Genomic DNA, 27,392 nt, shown 5'->3' with positions numbered 1-27,392 from the left:
AAGAGTAAAATTATTTCAAGAGTATCAAGCTGTGACCAATTTTGATTTGATTTTGTGTTCAATTTGCCTATCCGTTTTTGTAGAAAAATGTCAGAAACATACTAGATCTTCAGCATCCATCCCTTAATGGCTCCTGCATTGGCCAATTTCTTAACCTAGACATTCTGCCTAATGAGAATCATTCTGCCACCAGCAAGGAATTAGGATTTGCCGGGAGTAATCCCTTTAGACAATTAGAAACATCTTCTTTATTATTTTTTTCTCATATTATATGCTGCCATATGGCAACAAGAATCTACCCAGCAGAGCATATGGAAAACTTGCCATGCATGGGAAAACATTAAAGGGAAAATATGGAAACAAGAGATGCTGCCATTGCTCATACCACTGCATAAGAAAGTTGCCTGCCACTCGTGCCAAAGCATAAGTAGCTGAACATATCTCTTATGTGTGATTTCTATTTTATGTTTAAGTCTGGCTTACCAAGCAGTACCCTGCCAGTGTTAGTCCCTGTTTGGATGCCACTTGGATAGAAACGTTTTTCTATACATGCAGTGATCTAGCGCAGGAATCCAGAATGTTCTCTGTGTCCCACCTTGAACAGCCTCTTCTACTATTAATTTTCCTTTACATTACCATTGACTCTGTTTCTCAGAATGAATGCATCCCAGCCAGTCTCAATTACTTTTTCTCCCTCACCTCCCATATCTAGCTAGATACAAATCCCATGAATTTTATTTAAGAAATACCTTTGAATCTGGTTTCTATTTTTCATCCTTGCTGCCTTTACATTTAAGCACTTTTTTCCTTTTTGAAATATTGCAATAACTACCACTGTCTTCTCTCTCCTAGACCTAGTTTCTCTTCCCACCAATCTATCTTTCAACTGCTGCTGGAGCTAACAAATTCTAGAACATAATTCAGGTGAAGCCACTCCTGTAGTTCAAAACATCTGTTAGTTTGACAGGGTAAAGAATGAGATTGGGCTTAGCTTAACATCTCAGGGGCTTCCCAATCTATGCCAGTGAATCTCATCTCGATGAATGCTCCAGCCACACGCCTTTTTTCACATCTTTTCTTCAAACACATCAGACCCTTTTATATCTCCCTGTCTCTTGCAAAGCAATCCTACTGCCCTGGATGGTCATTCCTCACCATCTTTATCTTGCCAATTACAACTCATATGTGAAGTATCTCCTCCAAGTAGGGTTACTTGCTTCTTTGATGCTTCCAGAACTCTTATTGTACATTGTTATCTGTTTCTAAGTTTTAATGTCCCTCTTTGCCAACACGTTTTATAATATCTGACACTTAAAAAACACTTAAAAAAAAATTGCTGAGCAATTATTGAATGAATAAATGAATGAATGGTGCATCTATTTTAGGATGATCTGATTTTCAACACATACTCTATAAAGTAGACTTGGGAAATTGTAAAAAAAAAAAAAAAAGGATTTGATATTTTTGAGAAAAAACAATAGAGATATGGGGGAAACGTTTACATATGCAATGTCTATGTGTGTCTGTGTTTGTTCAGTCACTCAGTCCTGTTTCACATAATAATTTGTCACAAATAAACAATTTCTTAAGGGGATTACCCAAATGCAATTTAATATCAAATCGTTCTCCGGATATTCTAGGTCTTTTGTCTAGGTACTCCTGACTCGAAATGAATCCTCTTTCCTGATCCTTTAGGATTATCACATATCTTCTTGCTGTCCTCTTATTTAATGTGACAATAGTCCTTACAAGTTGGCTACTACAGATTGCTAGAATCCTTCTGAATTTCAGCTTCAACTTCAAATATTTGTTGAACGCTTGCCATATATCCTACACTGTGCTTACAACTTTTACATGTATGTTTATCTTTAAGGGGTTGATTTTTTTCACTACTAGTCCTTACTAGTAATGTCTTTGACATTCCAGGTCTTATTATCGCTATTATTTCTGCCGCTTCTGTGTTTCTCTTTCCACACCACGGTGTTCCCTGAGACCACCTAGTGTTGGATATGGTTTCCCTAAAACTCCCCTCTTGCTGTTTTGCTCTGCAAGCAGTCTCAAGGCTGAATGCTTTTGCTTTGGGCCATCTGCCCCTAAATGTTAGTCTAAATCCTCTCAATCGTCTAGCAACTTAGGCTTTGCCACATCCCTACATGGTTCATGGTGTTATTGATCATTTCATCATTTCTGGTCTTGCCAGCAACTCTGGCTAGCTTAACTTGCATTCACTGATCTTTTAGCTCACTCTCTGCTTATCTGTCCCACAGCCTGCTCTGACAGCATCCCTATCTCAAACATCAAAGGTTCACTGAAATTATAAAAGCCTCAAAGCCCTTTTTAAATCTTTTAACTTCCTCCCTCATTTATACTAACCTTCCTCAGTATAGAAATTGCTTATGTATCTACCAAGTTTCTAATTTTCTTAGACCATTTTCAGATAATCAATATTGATTATCAGCCCTTAATAACTGATGAAAGTAACTGTCCTAAAGGAAGAAATTATGAACACCTTCTCCATGTATTAGTCATCCTTTATAGTTCTGTGTGAGCCTCAAGGAGAAATATATTAAGTCATACATAGAGGAAAGAAAGAAAGAAAAAAAAAAAGAAGTACCTCAACCTTGAAGCTGCTAAAACAACCATCACAATAAATGTCATTGTTTTCTTCATCTACTGAATACAAGTCTCTGGCAAGGATGAACGAAGATGCTCATGGTTTATATTTAGACATTTTCCTGCTGTTCAAGATACATTCGTTATTCTGAACAAAATACCAAACAAGTAAGTTTACCAAAACTTAATACTTTCTTAACAAATACATGCAGCCTACCATTTGTGAGTACAAGTATTAATATTTTCCAAAATCTTGCTTATAACGTGCCTATTTGGAACCTTCTTTCCCCAAAGAACTAATGTGTGTCTCCACCTGAAATTTCACCACAATGTGTCTAAAACAAACACTAATAGCATCAATTCAACTCCATGAAGCCTTCATTCTTTTTTTTTTTTTTATGGCAGTATATATTTCAGGTTAAGATTCAGGTGACCAAAATATATCCCCCTGCTACTAAAATACTGGTGACAGTTAATGCCAGGGAAGACAAGGTAGCATGCAGATAGTCCTGAGCTCTACAACATGTGACCTCAGAATATGCAGGACAGGACAGAACCTTATAGATCTCTCATCCCCCCAGAACTTATAATTCAAACAACCAATTCTTGGAGTCAAAAGGGTTTCCTGATACCACGGTGATTCTACTGAAGGTGGATCACACATCAATACATTTGAGGACAGAGAAAAGAGGCTTTTCTATTTGTCATTTTAAGTCAGTATTTTTGTTAATATTCATAAAATTAAATTGAAGTTCCAAAGTCAGGCATTGCAATTTTGGAAATAGTAGATAGATAGAGATAGTAGTAGATAGAGTGAATGAACCATAGATCAAAGAACCATATTATCATTTATGCTTCTATGTTCTACTTGATTTTCAAAGTCCAGCTCAACTACTAGCTCCCATCTAATTGTAAGTGGAAAGAATATTATCTACCTTCCCTGATATATAGTCAGTTCAGTTCAGTCACTAAGTCGTGTCCGACTCTTTGTGACCCCATGAACCGCAGCACGCCAGGCCTCCTTGTTCATCACTAACTCCCGGAGTCCACCCAAACACATGTCCATTGAGTCGGTGATGCCATCCAACCATCTCATCCTCTGTCGTCCCCTTCTCCTCCTGCCCTCAATCTTTCCCAGAATCAGGGTCTTTTCAAATGAGTCAGCTCTTTGCATCAGGTAGCCAAAGTATTGGAGTTTCAGCTTCAACATCAGTCCTTCCAATGAACACCCAGGACTTATCTCCTTTAGGATGGATTGGTTGGATCTCCTCATAGTCCAAGGGACTCTCAAGAGTCTTCTTCAACACAGCAGTTCAAAAGCATCAGTTCTTCAGTGCTCCACTTTCTTTATAGTCCAACTCTTACATCCATACATGACTACTGGAAAAACCATAGCCTTGACTAGACGGACCTTTGTTGGCAAAGTAATGTCTCTGCTTTTTAATATGCTGTCTAGGCTAGTCATAACTTTCCTTCCAAGGGGTAAGCGTCTTTTAATTTCATGGCTGCAATCACCATCTGCAGTGATTTTGGAGTCCCAAAAACTAAAGTCAGCCACTGTTTCCAAAAAAATAAACTCAGCCTCTGGCATATAGTAGGTACATAGTATTTGATGAATTAATTAATTGATTAATTGATTAATTAACCATCCCAAATCTCTTCCTCTAAATTTCCGTTGTATTTTATCTATACCCTCCTTATCTTTCACTTTCTATATGATAATATAGACATCACCAACCTGATGGACATCACTGACCTGATGGACATGAGTTTGAACAAGTTTGGGGAGTTGATAATGGACTGGGAAGGCTGGCGTGCTTCAGTCTATGATGTCGCAAAGAGTTGGACATGACTGAGCAACTAAACTGAACTGAACTGATGTGATAATATATTATTTATTTTTGTGAATGCCCTGTGTCCATCACATATGATTTCTTTAGAATGGGGTTTATCATGATTAATTTTCACATGCACTGATCAATTAACAACTAGTTGTGAAAAGAATGAATATCTGTAAAATATAAGCAGATCAAGTTTTGTTTTGGTTTTAAATACTGGAATACTAGTACATGGTGAAAACACGGTAATAATTTTCCATCCATGTAGCACTCTTTTAAGATTACAGAAAGGTCACTGTTATAAAAGGAATTTTTAAAAATAAAGTTCCGAGGAGGAGCCAAGATGGCGGAGGAGTAGGACAGGGAGAACACTTTCTCCCCACAAATTCATCAAAAGAGCATTTAAACGTCGAGTAAATTCCACAAAAACAACTTCTGAATGCCGGCAGAGGACATCAGGCACCCAGAAAAGCAATCCAACTCTTCAAAGGAGGTAGGAAAAAATATAAAAAAGACAAAAAAAGAGACAAAGAGGGAGGGACGGAGCTCCGTCCCGGAAGGGAGTCTTAAAGAGAGAAGTTTCCAAACACCAGGAAACCTTCTCACTGCCGAATCTGTGCCGAGCTTTGGAAGCACAGAGGGCAGCATAACAGGAAGAAAAAATAAATGAACAATTAAAACTCGAAGATTGCGAGTCCTACGGTAACTCCGCCAGCGGAGAAGAAGCGCGCAGACGCCTGCACGCACCATTAACAAGCGGGGCTGGGCAGGAGGCGCAGCGGGGGCTGCATCGCTTAGAGTAAGAATCTGGCCTGAATACCCTGAGCACTATCTGAGCGAAATAATTTGGGCTAACAAACCAGACTGTAGGATATCTACCACGCGAAAAGCCAGCCCCAACCTAAGACACCGCCAGGCCCGCGCACGGAACAAAGAATTGAACAGAGATAGCCGGCTGCAGACCTTCCCCCTCCGGTGACAGGCAGCCAGAGCCGGAAGGGGGCAATCGCAGCCCCAGAGAGACATTATCTATAAAACTGTAAGCAGGCTTCTTTGCTAACTAAAACTTCTTGGGGGTCTGGACGGTTAACATCTGCCTAAGAAGGTGCGCCGGTTTTGTGCCCAGATAACCGAGTGGCGGGGAGGCGATAAGTCGCAGCATTGGCGCTCGCCAAACACCTCATCACTTGAGCTGCTCGGACCTGGGAAGAGCACAATACTCAGGCCCAACTGAGTCTGCGCCTCTGAGGACTACCCGAGTGCCTGAACCTGAGCGGCTTGGACCTGGGAGGTACATGCAACCCAGGGCCAGCCTCGGATTGTTCCCGGTGGAACAACCTAGAGCCCGAGCAGTGTGGGCAGGGAGGCTACACGCGCAGTGAGCGGGGGCAGACCCAGTGTGGCTGAGGCACTGCGGCGACGCCAGTGTTATTTGCTTGCAGCATCCCTCCCTCCCCTCCCCACAGCGTGACTGAACAAAGAGAAGAAATACAGTTCCACCCATCAGAACACTGACACAAGCTTCCCTAACCAGGAAACCTTGACAAGCCACCTGTACAAACCCACACACAGTGAGGAATAGCCACAATAAAGAGAACTCCACAAACTGCCAGAATACAGAAAGGACACCCCAAACTCCACAATTTAAACAAGATGAAGAGACAGAGGAATAGCCAGCAGATAAAGGAACAGGATAAATGCCCACCAAACCAAACAAAAGAGGAAGAGATAGGAATCTACCTGATAAAGAATTCCGAATAATGATAGTGAAATTGATCCAAAATCTTGAAATTAAAATGGAATCACAGATAAATAGCTTGGAGACAAGGATTGAGAAGATGCAAGAAAGGTTTAACAAGGACCTAGAAGAAATAAAAAGAGTCAATATACAATGAATAATGCAATAAATGAAATTAAAAACACTCTGGAGGCAACAAATAGTAGAATAACAGAGGCAGAAGATAGGATTAGTGAATTAGAAGATAGAATGGTAGAAATAAATGAATCAGAGAGAATAAATGAAAAACGAATTAAAAGAAATGAGGACAATCTCAGAGACCTCCAGGACAATATTAAACGCTACAACATTCAATCATAGGGTTCCAGAAGAAGAAGACAAAAAGAAAGACCATGAGAAAATACTTGAGGAGATAATAGTTGAAAACTTCCCTAAACTGGGGAAGGAAATAATCACCCAAGTCCAAGAAACCCAGAGAATCCCAAACAGGATAAACCCAAGGCGAAACACCCCAAGACACATATTACTCAAATTAACAAAGATCAAACACAAAGAACAAATATTAAAAGCAGCAAGGGAAAAACAACAAATAACACACAAGGGAATTCCCATAAGGATAACAGCTGATCTTTCAATAGAAACTCTTCAAGCCAGGAGGGAATGGCAAGACATACTTAAAATGATGAAAGAAAATAACCTACAGCCCAGATTATTGTACCCAGCAAGGATTTCATTCAAGTATGAAGGAGAAATCAAAAGCTTCTCAGACAAGCAAAAGCTGAGAGAATTCTGCACCACCAAACCAGCTCTACAACAAATACTAAAGGATATTCTCTAGACAAGAAACACAAAAATGGTGTATAAATTCGAACCCCAAACAATAAAGTAAATGGCAACGGATCATACTTATCAGTAATTACCTTAAACGTAAATGGGTTGAATGCCCCAACCAAAAGACAAAGACTGGCTGAATGGATACAAAAACAAGACCCCTACATATGTTGTCTACAGGAGACCCACCTCAAAACAGGGGACACATACAGACTGAAAGTGAAGGGCTGGAAAAAGATTTTCCATGCAAATAGGGACCAAAAGAAAGCAGGAGTAGCAATACTCATATCAGATAAAATAGACTTTAAAACAAAGGCTGTGAAAAGAGACAAAGAAGGTCACTACATAATGATCAAAGGATCAATCCAAGAAGAAGATATAACAATTATAAATATATATGCACCCAACACGGAGCACCGCAGTATGTAAGACAAATGCTAACAAGTATGAAAGGAGAAATTAACAATAACACAATAATAGTGGGAGACTTTAATACCCCACTCACACCTATGGATAGATCAACTAAACAGAAAATTAACAAGGAAACACAAACTTTAAACGATACAATAGACCAGTTAGACCTAATTGATATCTATAGGACATTTCATCCCAAAACAATGAATTTCACCTTTTTCTCAAGCGCACATGGAACCTTCTCCAGGATAGATCACATCCTGGGCCATAAAAAGCTAGCCTTGGTAAATTCAAAAAATAGAAATCATTCCAAGCATCTTTTCTGACCACAATGCAGTAAGATTAGATCTCAATTACAGGAGAAAAACTATTAAAAATTCCAACATATGGAGGCTGAACAACACGCTGCTGAATAACCAACAAATCACAGAAGAAATCAAAAAGAAATCAAAATTTGCATAGAAACGAATGAAAATGAAAACACAACAACCCAAAACCTGTGGGACACAGTAAAAGCAGTCCTAAGGGGAAAGTTCATAGCAATACAGGCACACCTCAAGAAACAAGAAAAAGTCAAATAAATAACCTAAATCTACACCTAAAGCAACTAGAAAAGGAAGAAATGAAGAACCCCAGGGTTAGTAGAAGGAAAGAAATCTTAAAAATTAGAGCAGAAATAAATGCAAAAGAAACAAAAGAGACCATAGCAAAAATCAACAAAGCCAAAAGCTGGTTCTTTGAAAGGATAAATAAAATTGACAAACCATTAGCCAGACTCATCAAGAAACAAAGGGAGAAAAATCAAATCAATAAAATTAGAAATGACAGTGGAGAGATCACAACAGACAACATAGAAATACAAAGGATCATAAGAGACTATTATCAACAATTATATGCCAATAAAATGGACAACGAGGAAGAAATGGACAAATTCTTAGAAAAGTACAATTTTCCAAAACTCGACCAGGAAGAAATAGAAAACCTTAACAGACCCATCACAAGCACGGAAATTGAAACTGTAATCAAAAATCTTCCAGCAAACAAAAGCCCAGGTCCAGACGGCTTCACAGCTGAATTCTACCAAAAATTTAGAGAAGAGCTAACACCTATCCTGCTCAAACTCTTCCAGAAAATTGCAGAGGAAGGTAAACTTCCAAACTCATTCTATGAGGCCACCATCACCCTAATACCAAAACCTGACAAAGATGCCACAAAAAAAAAAAAAACTATAGGCCAATATCACTAATGAACATAGATGCAAAAATCTAAACAAAATTTTAGCAATCAGAATCCAACAACACATTAAAAAGATCATACACCATGACCAAGTGGGCTTTATCCCAGGGATGCAAGGATTCTTCAATATCCGCAAATCAATCAATGTAATACACCACATCAACAAATTGAAAAACAAAAACCATATGATTATCTCAATAGATGCAGAGAAAGCCTTTGACAAAATTCAACACCCATTTATGATAAAAACTCTCCAGAAAGCAGGAATAGAAGGAACATACCTCAACATAATAAAAGCTATATATGACAAACCCACAGCAAACATTATCCTCAATGGTGAAAAATTGAAAGCATTTCCTCTAAAGTCAGGAACAAGACAAGGGTGCCCACTTTCACCATTACTATTCAACATAGTTTTGGAAGTTTTGGCTACAGCAATCAGAGCAGAAAAAGAAATAAAAGGAATCCAAATTGGAAAAGAAGAAGTAAAACTCTCACTATTTGCAGATGACATGATCCTCTACATAGAAAACCCTAAAGACTCCACCAGAAAATTACTGGAACTAATCAATGATTATAGTAAAGTTGCAGGATATAAAATCAACACACAGAAATCCCTTGCATTCCTATACACTAATAATGAGAAAACAGAAAGAGAAATTAAGGAAACAATTCCATTCACCATTGCAACGAAAAGAATAAAATATTTAGGAATATATCTACCTAAAGAAACTAAAGACCTATATATAGAAAAAAACTATAAAACACTGGTGAAAGAAATCAAAGAGGACACTAATAGATGGAGAAATATACCATGTTCATGGATTGGAAGAATCAATATAGTGAAAATGAGTATACTACCCAAAGCAATTTATACATTCAATGCAATCCCTATCAAGCTACCAACAGTATTCTTCACAGAGCTAGAACAAATAATTTCACAATTTGTATGGAAATACAAAAAACCTCGAATAGCCAAAGCGATCTTGAGAAAGAAAAATGGAACTGGAGGAATCAACCTACCTGACTTCAGGCTCTACTACAAAGCCACAGTTATCAAGACAGTATGGTACTGGCACAAAGACAGAAATATAGATCAATGGAACAAAATAGAAAGCCCAGAGATAAATCCACGCACATATGGACACCTTATCTTTGACAAAGGAGGCAAGAATATACAGTGGATTAAAGACAATCTCTTTAACAAGCGGTGCTGGGAAATCTGGTCAACCACTTGTAAAAGAATGAAACTAGAACACTTTCTAACACCATATACAAAAATAAACTCAAAATGGATTAAAGATCTCAACATAAGACCAGAAACTATAAAACTCCTAGAGGAGAACATAGGCAAAACACTCTCTGACATACATCACAGCAGGATCCTCTATGACCCACCTCCCAGAATATTGGAAATAAAAGCAAAAATAAACAAATGGGACCTAATTAAACTTAAAAGCTTCTGCACATCAAAGGAAACTATTAGCAAGGTGAAAAGACAGCCTTCAGAATGGGAGAAAATAATAGCAAATGAAGCAACCGACAAACAACTAATCTCAAAAATATACAAGCAACTCCTACAGCTCAACTCCAGAAAAATAGATGACCCAATCAAAAAATGGGCCAAAGATCTAAATAGACATTTCTCCAAAGAAGACATACAGATGGCTAACAAACACTTGAAAAGATGCTCAACATCACTCTTTATCAGAGAAATGCAAATCAAAACCACTATGAGGTACCATTTCACACCAGTCAGAATGGCTGCGATCCAAAAGTCTACAAATAATAAATGCTGGAGAGGGTGTGGAGAAAAGGGAACCTCTTACACTGTTGGTGGGAATGCAAACTAGTACAGCTACTATGGAGAACAGTGTGGAGATTCCTTAAAAACTGGAAATAGAACTGCCTTATGATCCAGCAATCCCACTGCTGGGCATACACACTGAGGAAACCAGAAGGGAAAGAGACACATGTACCCCAATGTTCATCGCAGCACTGTTTATAATAGCCAGGACATGGAAGCAACCTAGATGTCCATCAGCAGATGAATGGCTAAGAAAGCTGTAGTACATATACACAATGGAGTATTACTCAGCCATTAAAAAGAATACATTTGAATCAGTTCTAATGAGGTGGATGAAACTGGAGCCAATTATACAGAGTGAAGTAAGCCAGAAGGAAAAACATAAATACAGTATACTAACGCATATATATGGAATTTAGAAAGATGGTAACGATAACCCTGTATACTGAGACAGCAAAAGAGACACTGATGTATAGAACAGTCTTATGGACTCTGTGGGAGAGGGTGGGAAGATTTGGAAGAATGGCATTGAAACATATGAAATGTCATGTATGAAACGAGATGCCAGTCCAGGTTCAGTGCGATGCTGGATGCTTGGGGCTGGTGCGCTGGGAAGGCCCAGGGGATGGTATGGGGAGGGGGAGGGAGGAGGGTTCAGGATGGGGAGCATGTGTGTATCTGAAATTAAAAAAATTTTAAAAAAAAAAAAAAAAAAAAAAATAAAGTTCCATTTCCTAAGGACAAATAAGTTTTAAAGTAGCAATTTAGCTCTCCAGAGATGTTTTGGTAAATAGATTATCAAGACTTTTCTAAGAAATGTAGAGTTTATATGTTTGCTTTTATTCTGCATAGAAATGACACCTTCAGCATTGATAATAAATCTCTAATGGTTTTTGAAAGAATTGGAAAAAGAATACAATAAAAGTTTTCTTTTCTTTTCTCAGCACGTATATGAGACTGGACTTATTACTTGTTTGCTGTTTCTAGCATTAAATATAAAATCGGACAGATGCAGAAGGAAATAACTCAGCATTAGACCCCAACTCACAGAGAAGCCAGATTGTAGCTATTGGAACCAGAACACAACACATGAATTCAGTAACCAAACTGCAATATGAAATCATAATTCTATTTGTTCTTTGATAATACAACAACACCAAGGATGTTTCGTCCAGATAAGAAATTAACAGCAAAGAAATGCTATGAATGTTGGGTTATTGTTAAGAATTATAGATAGAATTATAGATATTATATATATAAGAATTATATATAGACATAGTATATCATAATAATCACCATCAATTCCTCACTTAAACACACACACACCAAATTAATGAACAGAAAACATGTGACATAAAAGTAAAGTTCATGACAAGAAAATATAGTATTACAATAAAATACTGTGTGGTGCACATATATTTTGGTATAGAAAAATTATTTAACTTATTCTCAATCTAGACCATTCAGAAGTTGATTTTCCAATTTAGGAATTATCAAAAAAAACTCCCTCCTTATTTTCTTTGACACTTCTAGTATAATAGAAACCAAAAAAAGGGAAGGAGTGGCAGTAGGAAAAGGAAATAATTCCACTTAGCTTCTTTGCAGCAAATTTGTTAAATATTGTTAGGAGGGGAAATTGAAACTTGTAATTAAATCAGTGCTTTTGATTACCAGTGGGTATCATTTTTTCTGACTCTAAACTCAATTATCATCGATAATTGAGATCTATCTTTATGGCATTAAGAAAACATGCTCTTAATTGGATAGTCAATTGAAGGAGTGGAGAAAACTGAGGAACTTGAAAGTCAGGCAATCCATCTCCAGTCTTCCCACTCCCTCTCTGGCCCGGCCACACCACCTTCACTCTTAGGAGGCTGCACCAAGCTTTCTCCTGTACACAGAGTGAGAAATAGAGCATGATAAATATCATCTGTGCACTTCAGTATTATGGGTTACCATAGTAGCAAAGCACTTCAGGTGTACTGATGTAATGTGTTTGGAATTGGAATATTAACCTAAAGAACATAATGCTGTTTCTCTCACATTAAAAAAAAAAAGCTTGCTAATAGATGTTTCGTAAAGGAAATCAGTCCTGAATATTCATTGGAAGGACTGATGCTGAAGCTGAAACTCCAATACTTTGGCCCCCTAATGTGAAGAACTGACTCTCTGGAAAAGACCTTGATGTTGGGAAAGACTGTAGGCAGGAGGAGGAGGGGGCGACAGAGGATAAGATAATCTGATGGCATCACCGACTGGATGGACATGAGTTTGAGCAAGCTCCAGAAGTTAGTGATGGACAGGGAAGCCTGTGGTGCTGCAGTCCATGGGGTCACAAAGAGTCAGACACAACTGTGCGACTGAACTGAATAGATATATAGCTGCCAGGCTTAGCTAAAGTGAAAGTGTTTAGATTGCCTGCCATGAAGAAAATTGACAGAAAAACCCATGCACTTATAACACCTCTCCTAAGAAATCTGTGAGCGTTTAGTTAAAGAAAATGTAAAACTGTCGAGAAAGCAACTTTATGATCATAATCCCTGTCTTGCTGAGATTTTCTGCAATGCTTTCATCAAGGACATTCTATGAACCATCCCACTCTGGTAATTATCTGTTGCTGAGTAAGTCCTTTGCATTTTATTCAAGGGTGTCCCCTTAAAACCCAACGAAGATGGCTAAAACAGATTATCTTCTCATCAATATGCTTTGAAAGTAATGCATAACAAATACCACCCCCCCACCCAGGGAGATTATACCTAAATCTTGAAATTACTGTGGCATCTCCAAGGTCAAATACCATCTGTAGAGTAGGTCAGTTTTTCCAAGAAAGCATATAGATTTTAGTTTCTCTAGAATTTGGTTAAAAGCAGTCTCTCTAGATGGTGACATTGCTCTAAAAGATATTTATAATATGACTCAATTCAAGAATTTCAGGGTTTTCTTTATTGTAAAATAAACTTACTTTTTAAAGAGTATTTTATTTTATTCTAGTACTTTAAAATTACAAAGGATCATATGGTTTATAACACAAACAGGATAATTGACTAGAAAGGCATTTTGTTTCCAACCATGATATATAATACAGTTCACTGAAATTGATTATAATTACCTCTGTAGTTTAGTCATTGGTGAGGTGATTAATAGCTAAATTCATAACCTTTATGATTCAGATCTGTTCAAAACATTTATTAAATGCCTTTATATGCCTGATCTAATACAGTACATAGCTAACTGAATGGAACATTATGTACTGTACATTATTCTAGGACTTCTACCTGATAAGGTGAAGTTCTGTTAGGAAGATATTATTTCCTTTCTTCTGTTTTTCCTTCTTTTTTCCTTTTCGCTTTCTCTTCAGTCCCATCCTCTCTTTCTTCCTGGCTTTCATTTGCATGTCCAAGGTAAGAAATTTGGTTTAAAATCTATTTGCCAACCTTTGGTAAAGGTTAAGGATGCAAACAGTGAATGAGATCCGCCCTTAAATTTTGAAGTATCCATGGTTGAGTTCCTGTAACCTGTGAATATGGTCCCTGACATAGCAAATAAAAGACCCCACAACTCTGTAACTGCAGTTAGCATAATAAACCTTGAGATGAAGAAACTATTCTGGATTATTTCGGTGGACCCAATCTAATCGCATGACTTTTCAAAGGCAGAGAACCTTTTGACCACAGTTAGAAATGCAATGACATCAAAGAAATGGCAGTGAGGCGTCACCTCTGTGTTGTTAGTTCTGAGATGAAGGGGCTGCTTGGGAACTAAGGGTAGCTTCCAGCTGACAGCCAGCAAAGACAAGATACCTCAATCCTACAACTACATGGAAATGAATTCTGTATGGGCAAGGAAATGGGTCATCCCCTAGAGCCTTCAGAAATATGCTGACCCCTTGAATTTAGCTCTGTGAGAATGGTATTGGACCGCTAAGAAAATACATGAGTTGTTTTTAGCCACTAAGTTTCTGCCACTTTGTTATGACAGCAATAGAAAACTAACCAAAGGTGTTATAATCTACTGGATAACAGGAAATATAAGCACATTAAAAAGTGATGTGGCAAGTATTTCAGGAGTAATATGAACCAAGCACTGTGGGTGTTTTATTTCCTGGGACTGCCATAGGAAAGTACCACAGACTGGGTAAGCTAAACAACAGAAACTGATTTTCTCATCGTTCTGGAGGCTCCAAGTCCAAGATCAAGGGGTCAGCAGATGTGGTGTTCTCTAAGGCCTCTCTCTGTTGGCTTACAGATGGCTGCCTTCTCCCTCTTTCCTCACATGGCTTTTTCTCTGTGTCCTAAGCTGCTCTTCTAGGGAGCCCAGTCATATTATTAGGATCCACCCATGTAACCTCATTTTACTTTAATTCCCTCTTGAATATTGGATCTCCAAATACATCCTAAGGGTTAAGACTTCGATATAGGAATTTGGGAGGGACACAATTCAACCCACAATAGTGGGATTCCTGAATGAGAAAAAGCTTGTAGAAAATTCCATAAAGAAGATTAGGTACTTGAGCAGGTTGCTATTTTTTCAGGCAAAGAAGAGGTAGAAGAGCACTAAGCTTAGGTGGACTGCCATACACAAAGGCCCAGAGTTTTTAAATTACTGCTCTTTCTTTAATACAAATAAGTTAATCAAAGAGTTCTGAGAGAATATAAATTTCAAAGTTTCAAATTCCCTCTACAGATTCTACCATCTGATTTCAGGGAAAAACAGGATATAACCCCTGTTAACCTATTCTTATATTTTCTTCCATGTGATTTAAATTAAATACAGCATGTGTTTATTTACCAAAAAAAAAAAAGCAATTTGCTGGGCTACTTGATTTTTATAATTTGAAAATATTTATAAGCTATATATTTATGTAATTTTAGTGACTATAAAATATTCCATTTTAGGGATATACCATGGCTTTCCAGTCCCCTGTTTATAAGTATGTTTTGCTTCTCCAAATAAAGTTGCAATAACCTTCTTATACACCCAGCTTTGTCTGTAAACTGGCTTTGAAATAGACTGAACTCCATAGACAGCATATTAAAAAACAGAGACATTTTGTCAACAAAGATCCATCTAGTCAAGGCTATGGTTTTTCCAGTGGTCATGTATGGATGTGAGAGTTGGACTATAAAGAAAGCTGAGCGCTGAGGAACTGATGCTTTTGAACTGTGGTGTTGGAGAATATTCTTGAGAGTCCCTTGGACTGCAAGGAGATCCAACCAGTCCATCCTAAAGGAGATCAGTCCTGGGTGTTCATTGGAAGGACTGATGCTGAAGCTGAAACTCCAATACTTTGGCCACCTGATGCGAAGAGTTGACTCATTTGAAAAGACCCTGATGCTGGGAAAGATTGAGGGCAGGAGGAGAAGTGGACGACAGAGGATGAGATGGTTGTGTCACACGAGTGTATGCTCCTCGGTCTGTCTCATCCCAACAAAGATTTGGAGTGATGGACATTAAAGCCCTCGGCGTGTCACAGCTCTCGGGTCTTGGACAGACTGTGTTATAGCTCTCAGGTCTCGAGTGGACCGTGTTATAGCTCTTAGACAAATTAGTGTTACAGCTCAGTGTCACAGCTCTATTTTATTTAGATAATAGCAGGAAAATACATCTTTGAGGCTTGAGGGCATGTCGATCCAAAGACGCAAAGAGAAGAGCACCCCAGAGTGCCGGGGTGGGGGGTGGGGAGTGCCCTTTGGCTCCTCTTTTTATATGTTTCTTTCTTCCCCCTGGGCCTGCCCTATGCAAACTGGGCTTAGTCAGGAGTGCTGTTCTACCTGAAGTCCTCACTCTGGTCCTCCGACCTTCCTTTGACCTTCCTCTGTTCTATTTTCACAGGCTTTTCCCTTTCTTGTCTTTTAGCCACCGCCATTTTGGACTCCTTTTCCCTATTCTAGCTACCTAACTGTTGGATGACATCACTGACTCAATGGACATGGCTTTGGGCGGACTCTGGGAGTTGGTGATGGACAGGGAGGTCTGGTGTGCTGTGGTTCATGGGGTCACAAAGAGTCGGACACGACTGAGTGACTGAACTGAACTGAATGGATGCAAGGTTTCCCTGGTAACTCAGCGGTAAAGAATCTGCCTCCCAAGCAGGAGACACAGGTTCAACCCCTGGGTCAGGAAGATCCCCTGAAGAAACAAATGGCAACCCACTCTAGTATTCTTGCCTGGAAAATCCTATGGACAGAAGAGCCTAGAGAGCTATAGTCCATGGGGTCACAAAAGGGTCAGACACAATTTAGCAGCTAAATGGTAAACAAGCAATGGCTACAAACAGAAAGATTGTTTTGTTACTTTTTTTTTTTTTTTTTTTTACTACTGCCTTTGACAGTGATTCTCAAAGTATGGCCTCTGCCCTATCAATATTAATATTAATATCACCTATGTCAATAAAAATAACCAATAAACTGTCAATACTAAGAATAGAAAAGAGTTTTGTTTGAGCCAAACTGAGGATTATAGCATGGAGCCAGTTTCCCAGATTACTCTAAGAAACTACTACAGAGAAACTTGGCTTTCAGCACAGTTTTACCTCTTGTTAGAACAAGAACATTAAACAAGTCAGGAGTACATTTCTTCAAGGTTAAAAGAAAAGAAAAGGAAAATAGACCAGCACTTACACAGCAAGTCCGTGTGGCCTTGGCACCTAGGAAGGGAGCCCTATCGTCTAAGGAGTACTAGCATTGGCTTCCCAGGGAGAGAGCCATTTCATCTTTATTTTTAACATAGACTTTCTTTACTTCTGGTGAATGTGCCCTTTTCTTTAGTAATTAAAGCAGATGTCCAATGTATGTTCGATAGGCCACAAACAGACTGTTCTAGTTAGTATAAAACTTAACTTGTGTGTAAGCCAGGATGACTTCCTCATATCTCAATACTGTATGGGAAAATTTATCACCTAGAAATTTAGAATTGCAAGTTCTCAGGTCCCAGAGACCCTCTAAGATCTACTAAATTAAAAACTCTGGACATTGGACTGCAAACCCTCCATGTGCTTGTGATACAGAGTAACATCTCATAATCCATGCTGTAGTACCTCTCCCGTTCCTACTCCTTGAGGACTCCTCAGGCACATCTCTTAGGTTTCTCATATCATTCCATTTTGCTGAGTGTTTTCAGGTGTTAAAATATCTCAGAATTTAAACAGAGAGGTTGATTCCAAATCAGTTCAAATCCTGAACCATGACAGTGTGTGGGGAAGGAGACTGTCTATTCTTGCACTGTTCTCACTTATAATCCCATCTCACTCTGCTACTTTAGGATCTCTCTTCTCTGAAACTCTAAGACCTGGAGGATAGTTGGGAAAAGGAAAAACCATGTCTTAAATTATTAGTATTATTGTAATCCAGCTATTGGGCTTCCCAGGTCACTTAGTGGTAAAGAATCCATCTGTCAATGCAGGAGATGAGGTTTCAATCTCTCGGTTAGGAAGATTCCCCTGGAGGAGGAAATGACAACCCACTCCAGTATCATTGCCTGAAAAAAACCCATGAACAGAGAAGCCTGGCAGGCTACAGTCCATGGGGTCACAAAGAGCTGGACACGGCTTAGCAACTGAACGAGAACCATAAACCCAGATATTAGGATCCTTTATGAGGCAGGCATTTAAATATAAATTTTCTGGAAGACCTCCACAGGCATCTCTAATTTGCAGAGTTCCAGGGAAGGGATGGTGCACTCTCTGACGGGCCTCTGTTGCCTCCCACTCCACCAAACCCCCTCCTCTGCTTCTCCAGCCCCTGCCCTTGGCAGGTTACTGCTCAGCCTCTTTTTGCTAGAATCCTCTAGACCCCAAAATCTACCCTCTTGATTGATATTAGGTTGAGATGGCGCAAACCTTGTGGCATTCCACAGTGGTCAATTAATACACAATAAACTCATTCATCTGTATCATGCTGATTGCTGGGCATACAGACAGTTCCTCTTCGGTCCCTTCTCTTTTCCAGCTGTTAAGAATTTGAGAGGTCCTCATAAAGGGTAATCCTTTCCCTATCTGAGATAAAGTCAAACTACATACTAGACACAGGAATCAAAAACACAGAGATGGAGATCAGCTATGGGTTATTATTTTAAAAACAAAACAAAACACCCGTTTACAGGAAATGGCTTAGAACTGTGCAAGCAGTGCTTGCTAATATCAACACATGGCCTCAAGTGATATGGAATTCCTACCCAGTCATAGGCATGGCTGGAAAACTGTAGTACTGCCCCTCACCCCCATGAGAAGGCTCCTTAATTCTTGACAGAAAAGCGGGTGATGCTGAGGCATGCTTCTGCTGGACAGGCTGCTTCCCGGAGAATGGAGAAAGGGAAAAAGACCGAGCCAGAGTCGTCAGCCCCTTTCCCAGACCCAGCAAATAAACTGGCCTGTTTCCAAATATGAAATGAGTGAGTAACAAAGAGAGAAGCAAGACTTCTCTAAGCAAGACTTAAGCTCGAAGAAGGCAATGGCACCCCACTCCAGTACTCTTGCCTGGCAAATCCCATGGACGGAGGAGCCTGGTAGGCTGCAGTCCATGGGGTCGCTAAGAGTCAGACACGACTGAGTGACTTCACTTTCACTTTTCACTTTCATGCATTGGAGGAAGAAATGACAACCCACTCCAGTGTTCTTGCCTGGAGAATCCCAGAGACGGCAGGGCCTGGTGGGCTGCCATCTATGGGGTCACACAGAGTCGGACAGGACTGAAGCAACTTAGCAGCAGCAGCAGCAAGCTAGGTCAGTGCTGTCCAATAGAAATATGAGGAGCCACAAATGTTAGTCACATATACAGTTTAAACTGTTCAGTAACCACATTAAAAAACTAATTTTATTAATATACTTTAACCCAATATTCTAAAATATTACCATTCTATCATGTAATCAGTATTTTAAACTGATACATAGCACTCTTTTTAAATACTAAATCTTAAAAATCCTATTTGTATTTAGCACTTTGAGCACATTTGAATCAGGACCAGTCATATTTCGAATGCTCAGTAAAGGCATGTGACTACAGGCTACCATACTGGACCATGCAAGTCTAGCTTAACACTTTCAATATTAAACATAACTAGAATGGATTGTAAGCCTTCCCTACCATCAGCCAACTTCCAGATTTCAGAATTCTCCAAGCATAAAGGAGACAGTGGTTTCTGTGATCATGACACCTTCACCACTACTCTCAACTCCAAACACCACAAGTTATGAGTTATTAACTACTCAAATTTTTTTCTATAAGAATTAGAATAAGCCTACAAATTTCTTCAGCTCTGCAGAATGCTGCTAGGAAGTGTGATCTGTTTCCTATAATTTGAATTCACTCTGATCACTACAAGCCAATACACATACTTTCTACATTCCATGTCCTAAAAATGTCAGCCCCTGCCAGGATATATCATCAGTCAAAAAAAATTTTTTTTAATAACTTAAATATGCTGATTTATTTATAAGCTGTAATGATAATATTTATAACCAAAACCATGCAGTTACTTATTATATAGTTTATATAAAGTGAGTGAAAGTGTTAGTTGCTCAGTCATGTCCGACTCTTTGTGACTCCATGGACTGTAGCCCACCAGGCTCCTCTGTCCATGAAATTCTCCAGGCAAGAATACTAGAGTGGATAGCCATTCCCTTCTCCGGGGGATCTTCCTGACCCAAGGATCAAACCCAGTTCTTGTGCACTGCAGGTAGATTCTTTACCATCTGAGTCACCAGAGAAACCCACAGTTCGTATAATAAGTATAATATATATAACTTGTCTTAGATAATAGGAAGTATATGATTTAAAGTCAATGAATAAACTTTGCCTGTAAAAGACCCCCAAATTTTCAAGGAATTTAGGACTCTACATAACTTGAGAATTTACCTTCTCTTGATCTAGCTCAAATAGAAAAAAACTCTTAAGTTAGTATTATTTGGTGCACCTATCATTGTTAAGATTTTAAGCTCCTACAGACTCAGGCTAAAAGTGGAATATTTCCTTATTACAGAGCAACTACTTTTTATCTAATTGTATCATGAAAAAAAATCTCTGTAAGAATCTTTATCTCACTTTTGCTACAGTTATATATGAACTGAAAATATATAAGATGACAATATATAAGATAATATATATACAATATATAAGATTAAAAATAAAAAGATTACAACTGATTTATATGCTACAAGGCCACAATTGTGTAAACTTTTACACAATTAGTTATCATATATATTCAATTTACCCACATTGAAAGAGTCAACATTCATGTCAAACCTGTTTTCTAGCATGCCCTGTAAATATATGAAATCATCTATTAGGAGTATTACTATTTTCTTAGAATTTTACATTATCTTATATTAACAACATAATGCATAAATTGGGGATCTTTGCAGTATGATTATTTTGGAAGTGTGATAAGATTTTCTTAGCAATGCCATAATGATCACAGAATGTCATCCCAACTGATTGTGATGAGCATCAATAAGCAACAACAATGTAGAAACTTCCAGCTGCACCAGAAAATATGGAACCTAAATAGTAAGTGGGAGTTCCTCTGGAATGTCTCTATGAGGAACTCAGCACAGCTATATGACCCCCCTCCTGTGTGGGCTTTTGTTAAAGAACTGTCCTCAACTCTTGTCCCCTAGATCCTTGGTACTTTGAGTGAGAATGTCCCTGAAAAGTACCTCAGGTTACTGAATTGTGCACATTCCCTTTCCTTCTTCCTCTTAGTCCTTTACCTCAGGGCCCCCACTCTTTCCTACATAGTTTTCAAAATATCTCTGGCTGGAGCTGTTTTCAAAAGTATGCTTCGACATATTGCAGTACGTCCACAACATACTGCAGAAGTCAGGTCCCCAAAGTTCTCCATAATTTAAAAATTCCTCTATGATCATTATGTTTGCCAGAAATAAGCTAAAGTTGTGAAATCTCAGTCTTTTTTATAAATAGCCTATTTTTATCCCCTTCACTAGAATTACTGCTTTTTCCCTGTTGTGACCTATATTGTGTTAATTCCCAATCCCCCTCTCCACCTTTATTAATTACAAAAAGTAGTATGGCAATAATAATAAGGACTGCCTGGGTTCAAATTCCAACTTGGATATTTAATATGTGTATGATTGTGGCAACATTGTATTAACCATCAGTAACTGTTTCATCATTTATAAAATGAAGATAACAGCATCTACTTCATCGGGTTTTTTGAAGAAGTAAATGAGTTGATACTTGGAAAGCTCATAGAAAATATGTGGCATGTAGAAAGTGCTCAAGTGATGTTTCTTACTAATAATCTAATATGAATTCAATCTAACATAATATGAAATCCCCATGATGTTAAAATAATAAAAACTATTTGGGTGAAATGATGCCATAGAACTAACTGGAGAAGAAGAAGGAAAAGAGTTAAGTGATCTAGGTATCTGAGAGAGGAGGATAAGAAGCAAGGGGAGATGCAACGGGTTAAAACTTTTGAAATTGTTATTTTTGTAGCTCAAATATTGATAATTTCTTATGAATCAAACATGTAGTAAAAAAACATTAAGCAAAAAACTGTTGGAAAGGTTGCTGGATAAGAATGAAAACCACATTTATGTTGAGGCCGTACACCTGAGTGAGATAAACACCTGAAGGGCAAGATTATTTGGACAAAAAATACAGAAAAGAATTTTCAAAACCTTAAATCCAATCAGCCAGATAGGGAGGATGGGAAATGGTGAATTGAATTCAGGTCTGGATACCACATTTTGACTAAATGCATGGAAGCTCTTTCCAGACTGTAGAAACGTGGTATAAGATTAAAATTATGTTTACTGAAAAGGTGTTGGCAATTCACCATTGTGATAAACTAAACTTATACAATAAGCTTTCAAGAAAAGTTTATTCTTCTTAAAAGTATGTGATTCTACAACCAGTTAAAAGTTGGAACAGCATCATGATCATCACTATTATCCTCATGTTCAAAAATAGAACCTTATGGTGTTAAAAGTCTATTCAAGGCATAGGGTAAATCAATTTTAGCTCAATTTCCTGCACCTAAAATATGTGACAAAAATAATCCTTTGCTAGTCTCCTGTCCCATAGAATCCAAACTCCTTACCCTCACCTTCAGTGTCCTTCAGAATTTGTCACCCCTGCCTGCCTTTGGGGCTTCCCAGGTGGCGCTAGCCGTAAAGAACCCACCTGCCAATGCAGGAGACATAAGAGACGCAGATTGGATCCCTGGCCCCGGTGGAGAAACTCCCCTGAAGGAGGGCATGGCAACACTCCAGCATTCTTGCCTGGAGAACCCCACGGGCAGAGGATCCTGGTGCGCTATGGGTTGCAAAGAATCGGACATGACTGAAGCGACTTCACGGTCAAGGCTGCATCTTAACTTTGTTTCCTACCATTTGCTGGAGAGACCATGTCATTTACTGTTCAAACTGAAACAATTTTAAGAGTGAATATAAGTCTCTAAAAGAGTTATACCATTATAAAGTTTTGAAATATTATTTGCTTGTTGAACGTTTGGCTTTATTGTGCTCAGTTCAGTTCAGCTCAGTCGCTCAGTCTTATCCGACTCTTTGCAACCCCATGAATTGCTGCACGCCAGGCCTCCCTAGTAATGTATAAAATTCTATTTAAAAATGTTTTCAAAATTAAAATTCTATTTAGAAAATAGAGATAACACATACAAGTGTTTCATAAAGGGAGAAGCTACTTCATCTTGATGATCAGAATACAAAAAATTGTCAACAGCAGCAATGCTACTGGTACATAAGCAAATACTTTTAATCAGTTCCTTAGTTGTTATCTGTCCCGACGTCATATCACTGTTTTTCTTTTCTTAAAAATGTATTTTTAATTCTCTCCTTATTTAATATTTTTTTGAAATTCTGTAATCTTCTTCAAAACCAAATAGAGAGCTAATAAATTTGATACTGTTGATATCTTCAATAGAATATTTTCTATAAAAACAATACTTTTCACTAAGGAAATATTCTCCCTACAGAAATAGGAAAACTGACAAGCTCAAAGCAGTTCTGCTAAATAGAGGATATTCTCAATTCTGATATTTAAATGAGTAAATATTTCATGGTAAATATTTGCTTAAGCACATCATTTTTACCTGCAATCAGAAAATTTATCTCTGGCAAAAATTTTAACATGAAAACATTATCAAGTAAGTTATCTATATTTATAATTGCTTTAGATGTTTTAAACCAAATTTAGGTCTTGCAAAATTATAGGCCTTCTTAGCATCATTCCATTCTTGTATAGAATCTAAATTTGCCACTGAAAAGTGAGAGCTCTATCAAAATCAACTTATTCCAAATGCAATTATAGAATTTAAAACTAAGTCTTACCTGCTGTTTGAATTCCTATCATTTATTTGTTCTCTTCTCAATTTGTTTTTTATGGATACATTTCTTCTTTTTGTTAACTTTGTTTTAATTAACTGCAATTCTTAAAAGTTTCAAAAAGACAGAGAGTCTTAAGAGTTCTGTTTGTTAAATATTTAAAGATTCCTCAATGATTTTCCATAAAGTGCAACCAAGATTTAGAGATATCACTTATTTAAAATTTCAATATCATTGTTGCTGCTGCTGCTGCTAGGTCGCATCAGTCGTGTCCGACTCTGTGCGACCCCATAGACGGCAGCCCAGTAGGCTCCCCCGTCCCTGGGATTCTCCAGGCAAGAACACTGGAGTGGGTTGTCATTTCCTTCTCCAATGCATGAAAGTGAAAAGTGAAAGTGAAGTCACTCAGTCGTGTCCGACTCCTAGCGACCCCATGGACTGCAGCCTACCAGGCTCCTCCATCCATGGGATTTTCCAGGCAAGAGTACTGGAGTGGAGTGCCATTGACTTCTCCTCAATATCATGGTAAGATACAGTTAATCCCAAATACTTTTTCAAAAGCTCAAACATTTGAAAGCTCTGGATGATACTGGACAATAAAGAAAAGTACTCATTGCCATGTTTCAGCATTTAATTCTGCTTGATATCAGTTTTGTCACAGACAATTAGTTATTCAATTAAAGTATGTATATATTTTTAAAATTATATACTTGGACATTTGTGTATACCAGTTCAGTTTAGTTCAGTCTCTCAGTTGTGTCTGACTCTTTGCGACCAAATGAATTGCAGCACGCCATACCGCCCTGTCCATCATCAACTCCCGGAGTTCACTTAAACTCACGTCCATTGAGTCGGTGATGCCATCCAGCTATCTCATCCTCTGTTGTCCCCTTTTCCTCCTGCCCCCAATCCCTCCCAATATCTATGTATACCAGGACATATCCCAAATGCATTTCCATATTTTGTAGCTTTCTTGAGTTGATAGCCATCTTCTTATAACAACAATGTACTATACCCATATGCTTTTACTAGCATTATCAACCCAAATGCTTTAAACTTAGTTCTTAACTTTTAGGCTTAATTTACAATAGCAATTAAATAATGCTAAATATAGTTTCTGGTCTTACGTTTAGATCTTTTATCCATTTTGAGTTTATTTTTGTGTATGGTGTTAGAAAGTGGTCTAGTTTCATTCTTTTACAAGTGGTTGACTAGTTTTCCCAGCACCACTTGTTAAAGAGATTGTCTTTAATCCATTGTATATTCTTGCCTCCTTTGTCAAAGATAAGGTGTCCATATGTGCGTGGATTTATCTCTGGGCTTTCTATTTTGTTCCATTGATCTATATTTCTGTCTTTGTGCCAGTACCATACTGTCTTGATGACTGTGGCTTTGTAGTAGAGCCTGAAGTCAGGCAGGTTGATTCCTCCAGTTCCATTCTTCTTTCTCAAGATAGCTTTGGCTATTCGAGGTTTTTTGTATTTCCATACAAATTTTGAAATTATTTGTTCTAGCTCTGTGAAGAATACCGTTGGTAGCTTGATAGGGATTGCATTGAATCTATAAATTGCTTTGGGTAGTATACTCATTTTCACTATATTGATTCTTCCAATAAAACTCCTAGAGGAGAACATAGGCAAAACAGTCTCTGACATACATCACAGCAGGATCCTCTATGACCCACCTCCCAGAATATTGGAAATAAAAGCAAAAATAAACAAATGGGACCTAATTAAACTTAAAAGCTTCTGCACAACAAAGGAAACTATAAGCAAGGTGAAAAGACAGCCTTCAGAATGGGAGAAAATAATAGCAAATGAACCAACTGACAAACAACTAATCTCAAAAATATACAAGCAATTCCTATAGCTCAATTCCAGAAAAATAAATGACCCAATCAAAAAATAGGCCAAAAAACTAAATAGACATTTCTCCAAAGAAGACATACAGATGGTTAACAAACACATGAAAAGATGATCAACATCACTCATTATCAGAGACATGTAAATCAAAACCACTATGAGGTACCATTTCACACCAGTCAGAATGGCTGCAATCCAAAAGTCTACAAGTAATAAATGCTGGAGAGGGTGTGGAGAAAAGGGAACCCTCTTACACTGTTGGTGGGAATGCAAACTAGTACAGCCACTATGGAGAACAGTGTGGAGATTCCTTAAAAAACTGGAAATAGAACTGCCTTATGACCCAGTATCCCACTGTTGGGCATACACACTGAGGAAACCAGAATTGAAAGAGACACGTGTACCTCAGTGTTCATCACAGCACTGTTTATAATAGCCAGGACATGGAAGCAACCTAGATGTCTATCAGCAGATGAATGGATAAGCAAGCTGTAGTACATATACACAATGGAGTACTACTCAGCCATTAAAAAGAATACATTTGAATCAGTTCTAATGAGGTGGATGAAACTGGAGCCTATTATACAGAGTGAAGTAAGCCAGAAAGAAAAACACCAATACAGTATACTAACGCATATATATGGAATTTAGAAAGATGGTAACAATAACCCTGTGTATGAGACAGCAAAAGAGACACTGATGTATAGATCAGTCTTATGGACTCTGTGGGAGAGGGAGAGGGTGGGATGATTTGGGAGAATGGCATTGAAACATGTATAATATCATATATGAAACGAGTTGCCAGTCCAGGTTCGATGCACAATACTGGATGCCTGGGGCTGGTGCACTGGGACAACCCAGAGGGCTGGTATGGGGAGGGAGGAGGGAGGAGGGTTTGGGATGGGGAACACATGTATACCTGTGGCAGATTCATTTTGATATATGGCAAAACCAATACAATATTGTAAAGTTAAAAAATAAAATAAAAATTAAAAAAAAAAAAAAGCAGGGTGACAATAAAAAAAAAAAAATGCTAAATATATCTCCATTTACAGGATGAAATTCCAAAGATTTACTTTGATTCCATGAAAAGAGTATTTTGTTTAAAAGCAAACCATTATAAAAATTTAATTGATTTCCTATTTTAGATGTCAAATGATATTTTGGTAAAACTGGCATCATTTATTTGTTAAATTCCTCTGTTGCTAATGGATCTGATTCATTAACAACTATCACGTCATTTTTTGTACATGAAAAAGAAAATCTAGGATTAAGAATGAGCAAAATTAACTTGAGACAGAAATCATTTAACCTAAATGTGCCTTCCACAGGTCATAAGTATCTGGTAAGTTTAGAAATAGGTAATAATTTATGCTTCCTTAGGAGATTGTACATCGTTATGGTCTCCATAATGAATAATAAATGTTCACCAACATTTTGTTTGATTTACAAATTTCTCATCAACTTTTTGAATGAAACAAGACATAAGTTTTCATTATACATATACTTTTTTTTAATATCATTGCTACCAATATGATATCCCAAAATAAAAATGACTTACCAAATAATAAACTAAATGGCTACAGATATTCAGTTCAGTTCAGTTCAGTTGCTCAGTTGTATCAAACTGTTTGTGACCGCAGCACGCCAGGCCTCCTTGTCCATCGCCAACTCCCAGAGTCCACCCAAACTCATGTCCATTGAGTCAGTGATGCCATCCAGCCATCTCATCCTCTGTCGTCCCCTT

Source organism: Bos mutus, chromosome 5 (assembly GCF_027580195.1).
Source record: "Bos mutus isolate GX-2022 chromosome 5, NWIPB_WYAK_1.1, whole genome shotgun sequence".
Taxonomy (NCBI): domain Eukaryota; kingdom Metazoa; phylum Chordata; class Mammalia; order Artiodactyla; family Bovidae; genus Bos; species Bos mutus.
Note: the sequence above shows the minus strand (reverse complement) of the source record.